Source organism: Engraulis encrasicolus, chromosome 4 (assembly GCF_034702125.1).
Source record: "Engraulis encrasicolus isolate BLACKSEA-1 chromosome 4, IST_EnEncr_1.0, whole genome shotgun sequence".
Lineage (NCBI taxonomy): Eukaryota > Metazoa > Chordata > Actinopteri > Clupeiformes > Engraulidae > Engraulis > Engraulis encrasicolus.
The window spans coordinates 18,373,842-18,379,172 of record NC_085860.1 but is presented as its reverse complement, the minus strand read 5'-3'; the positions used below and the strand labels follow the sequence as shown (position 1 = coordinate 18,379,172).

The following is a 5,331-nucleotide window of genomic DNA, read 5'->3' as shown; positions in this document are numbered from 1 at the left end:
ATTCATACAGACCTCAGCAGGATGAATTTTTAATTTAAAGGAACAGCCATGGGGTTGAAAGGCATTATTTTATTCGCCCGCGCTGTGACAGGTTTTTGCTCTCAGAGCAAAGGGAGGATTTTTTTGTGCAGCGGGATGCTGCTGTCTGGGACCAATGCCTCCTACTCAGGGGCCGGCGCTAGGCATAGATAGACTAGGTGGTCGCCTAGGGCGGCAAATGTCTTGGGGGGTACCAAAGCGCACAGAATTACAATATTATGCTAAATAGAGCATTAAACTTTACATTTAATGGGCACTCAGTATATATACATGGTACTAGATCAGCTGTGCTCGATCAGATGTATGACACCTCGTTTACAGATGGCAATGTCAAATTCCACAAAAGGGAAAGATTGGTGCTCGTCTAGGGCACCAAATTGCTTAGAACCGGCCCACTCCTACTCATTATGTAACGAACACATGGATGGCTCCGACCAAGAGGAAGGTTTGGATTCAGCTCAAGGGTTGTTATTTATTTATTTATTTGTTTGTTTATATATTTATTTTTAAAGTATAATCCATACAATGAAATCCAAAGTGACCTCTGCAAGTTTGGGGCCAGTACTCATTTCCTCAAAATCTGAATCCAAAAATTAAAATGCGGTAGATTAAACAGAAGTAATCATGATTTTTGTATGCTTGTCTATTTTTGTCTTGTTGCTTAATCTAAAATTTACAGGGGTAGGGAGCAAAACAGTGCAGAATAATTCATGAAACCATTCCCTGTAGCAAAAGTGCACCTGAGTTAGCCAGTCACGGTATGGCTGAACGAGTTTGAAACTTAAGAAATGCTTTCCTCAAAAACAGCATCCTTAAAGCGCTGTACACACATTCACAAAGACTAATAAAATATGTATAATTTCTCAGAAAGTTTGGCACAGGGTGGTAGATTATGATGTGACAGAAATTATGCATATAGCAGCTTAAGTGTGAAATCCTCCCGCCCTCCCATCTTGTCATATGAATTCCATGTAGTCCTCATTAAAAAATCATCAGAGAGTAGAACTCATACACACATGCAATGTAACAACATCATGGCATGAGACTTATCGTAAACACATTCTCATGGTTTAAATATTGTATGGGTGCAAAGCGACTGCAAAGCACAGAACTTTAAAGAGCCACTGGGAAACATTGGCATGTTAACGAGTCAGCCAGTGCGTACTCTAAATAAGTAATTAATAGACTAACACCTCTACCAATATCTTAATAAAATATTATCACAGAAACACAGAAAATTACATTCAAAACCAAGTATGCTCATGGTAAATTGAACTTCTGTATCATGAGTTTTCTGTTCTATTCCATTCTATGTTAGGGCCTTGCTCGTGTATTTTCTCAACACCCTGCTGTTATTTACTCTGGCTTAAACAGCGTCTTAAACATTGGACTGTTCTATTCTATTGTGTTCTGTTCTATTGTGTTCTGTTCTGTTCTGTTCTGTTCTATTCTGGTTTGTTCTGTTCTGTTCTGTTCTGTTCTGTTCTGTTCTGTTCTGTTCTGTTCTGTTCTGTTCTGTTCTGTTCTGTTCTGTTCTGTTTTATTTTAGGGCCTTGCTCAGGTATTTTCTCAACCCTCTGCCACACTGCTGTAGTCTGTCTTAAACAGCGTCTTAAACATTAGTGGAGTGGACATGAATGATTTCTCACTCTTCCACTGCTGATGGAGGTCAATGACTGGGTGACCGCATGGCTGATTGGACCCCATAGCTCCATCCATTTATGGCTTAGTCATAATTAGCTCATTTCTAACTCTCTTCCATTTAATGATAAAAACTTACTGCGAGGTCTGTGAGTTCAGGGAGAGCCTATGCTGAAACTGGCTGCCTTCAAAGTGGAATGTTGCTTCAGTGTTCACATTGCTCATGTTGTAGAAGCACACGTTTACTTTGTAAAGAATTTCTGTGGTGAGTTATTAGTGCACAGTGTGTGTGTGTGTGTTAATGCATCCGTGTGTGTGTGTGTGTGTGTGTGTGTGTGTGTGTGTGTGTGTGTGTGTGTGCGTGCGTGCGTGCGTGTGTGTGTGTGTTTGTGTGTGTGTGGGTTTGTGTTTGTTTTTTTCAGATCAATGTCCCTGAAGCCTGAACCATCCTTAGTGTTTGGCCCTTAGTGAGAGTGCATGCAAGCGTGCATGTGAGTGTGCGTGCCTGTGTGGCCAGTGGGCATGAGTGTGTGTGTGTGTGTGTGTGTGTGTGTGTGTGTGTGTGTGTGTGTATGTGTGTGTGTGTGTATGTGTGTGTGTGTGTGTGTGTGTGAGAGAGAGAGAGAGAGAGAGAGAGAGAGAGAGAGAGAGAGAGAGAGAGAGAGAGAGAGAGAGAGAGAGAGAGAGAGAGCAAGTCATGTGCAGTACCACTGCTCTGTCTCAGCCTGGACATACAGTTAAGACTTAACACAAATCTCTCCGTTATTTTCCCTGTTTTGCTGTAAGTGATTTCAATGATTTCAGTGTATGTGTGTCTGTCTGTGTGTGCATGCGTGAGTGTGTGTGTGTCTGTATTTCCCAGTGTTGTTTTTGTGTAAGCTTTGTGTATTATGTGATTGTACTGTATGCTTGTATTTAGCACATTCCTTAGCTGACTGGCTCTCAAGACTGTGAGTGTAGGATAAGAGGTGTGTGTGTGTGTGTGTGTGTGTGTGCGTGTGTGTATGTATGTATGTGTGCGCGTATGTGTGTGTGTGTGCGTGCGTGCGTGTGTGTGTATGTGTCTAAGCTTGTATTTCTGTGTGTGTGTATGCATTCTATGCAGTGCAGTGCGGTGCAGTGCGGTGCAGCGTGGTAAGGATGACATGGCAGACTGGTGGCTTTTTAGAGGTCATCTGTTGGGAACCGGATCACTTGTGGTGGCCAGGGAGAAAGGTCACCCTGTGGGATCAGGTTTAACAGAGAGAGAGAGAGAGCAGCACAGGAACGCCTGAGTGGGTAAGAAAGAGTGACACTGACTTGAACCTGTTATGGCAAAATTGGTAGTTGACATACAGTACTAACAACATAGTACTGAGTTTTTAACTGCGCTCTTATATGGCGGTGTTCAGTAGGGTGTATTTCACTCACACATGTTGGGGTCAGAGATGTTTCAGCAGTAGCACACGTCAGGGCGATGCAACGACAGCCAGTGCCACTAATGTATGGATTTTTTGTTTGTTTTTAGTGGGCTCTCATTGCAGCACATCAACCACTGATTACTGATTATTTTATGAGCATTGGATGCTGTTGCGCCACCAGCCGCCTGAGCATAAAAAAGCGTCTTTGACTTGTTGACTTGTCAACTGAATGGTGATGGTTATTGTATGGTTGAATCGTTATTGTAGTATATTATGGACTACTGTATATTTGGGGTTATATGTTGCAATCATGTCTTTATAATCATTGATTATAAATGTATGCTAGGCAGTGATGATTACCAAATGGTTGCTGGAAAGACTATGGTAGCTCTCAGAGTTGCTGGATGTCACTTTCTTAGAAATCTACACGGTCCCTAGTGGCAGCATATGTAGAACACTGCTGGGGATGTCGGGTGATAAACAATCCATGGAGCTTTGATTTGGAATTGATGCATCTAAGACTGGCTGAGGAACCGCTGTGAAGAGCAGGTGGACTAGATCACGGGTTGCAGGTTTAATCCCCACCCTTACCAAGCCCTTCTGCCCTCCATGGCTGAAGTACCCTTGAGCAAGGCACCTATAACCCCACATTGCTCCAGGGACTGTTACCACTACCCTGTAATATCTGTAAGTCACTTTGGATAAAAGCGTCAACTAAGTGTAATGCGATGTAATGTAATGTTGCAACCATACCGTGTTGCCACTATCATCGGCCTCCCCTACTACACTGTTGCATGCAGAGGGATTTGAAAGACCCTGCCAATAACCAGTTTATACAGTAGATCCTATCTCATCTTGATGTGGATCTAGCATGCCTAGATTACGGTTGGATGCTAGCCTAGTAAACAAGACAAACCCGTCTAGCGGCCGAAATATTTATGGCTGGCCAACGAATAATCAAAAAGGACGCCAATCCTGTCCTTCAGTAAGAATGCTTAGCTACACTTTACTTGATGCCGGCATCATAGGTATGACATAACCAGGGCTCTAAATTAACTTTTTCCACCACCAGCCAATTTGGCTAGTGGACATTTTTTCTTACCAGCCAAACAGAAGTTCAACTAGCCATTTTTTTAAATCTCGCCAAAATAAACTATGCATTAGGCTAGTTTTTTTTTCCTAATTAAATGGTCATTTTGTCCAACTGTTTCTACAACACATATACACTATAGGCCTGCATAGGCTATATGCCTACATAATAAGCATATTATAGGCTATATATTTTTTCATTATTTTTTAACTTCTGCTTTATTTTTTACTTTCATTACTTAGGCCTAATTAATTTGATTAGTTTTTGTTCAATTCCTCTGAAAGCAGCTGAATCACATCACACAAGCCACTCACATAACAGACCTTTAACATAGGCCTACAGTAACCAAGCACACAGCCAAACACTACAAAACCTCACATACGCACACCCCTAGGAAGGAGAAGAGATGAGAGGAAAAGGAGAGGAGAGAGGAGGAGCTCTTCTCTACCATGCGCAACAAAATGACAAGAAGCCTAGTTTAATTAAAAGTAAATAATATCTCGGCAATCTTCGCTTCCTTTGTTACTTCCACAGCTTCGTCGTCGGTTGCTTTTTTTTCTTTTCGATGGCGTGGGCTTTCCAACTTAGTTGCGCCAGGACTCTGAACATTTCAGAAGACAACTGAACTGACACTGACTGACTCTCCTCCTCTGCCCTGGTCGCTATTTCGTTCCACAACCACTCATTTTTAACGTCACTATTTACAATTACTACTAGCATTCACCAACAGAACACAACAGAACACACAGAACCTTGCTCTAACCCCCGCCACATTCTCATCACTCGCACAAAACGTCTACACAACAGAAGTAGCGCTATGCATAATCTGCGTAAGTCCTGTTATTGAAACGGTCAGGGTCTCGCTGCTTAAAAAATGCAGCCTGTTACATCAAGGTTCATATAGTAATAATAGCAGTAGTGACGTTACAAAGGTTGTAGCGAAAGCGACGAGAGCATAGGAGGAGAGCTGCCTGTCAGAATAGTGTGAGCGCAGCTTATAGCTGGCAGAAGGCTGGTCGTCTGAAATGTTTTCAATCCTAGCGCGCGCAACAGCATGGAGTTGACGCTCGATGCACTGGAAAGCCCACGGTGGGAGGCTACCTCGTGACGCTAGTGTCCATGGGTAATGTAGGAAATCTCGCCGTATAACGTTCCTCAGAG

General features: G+C 42.7%; 1 protein-coding gene across 1 annotated transcript in view; it reads left to right on the top strand.

The window, feature by feature from the left end:
- The first annotated feature begins 2,712 nt into the window (after window positions 1–2,712).
- Window positions 2,713–5,331, top strand: part of si:dkey-246g23.4 (uncharacterized protein LOC559426 homolog) — a 30,302-nt gene continuing 27,683 nt past the window's right edge. Inside the window, exon 1 of the mRNA XM_063196832.1 lies at window positions 2,713–2,958. The gene's annotated coding sequence lies outside the window, so the exon portion shown is untranslated. The remainder of the gene's footprint in view (window positions 2,959–5,331) is intronic.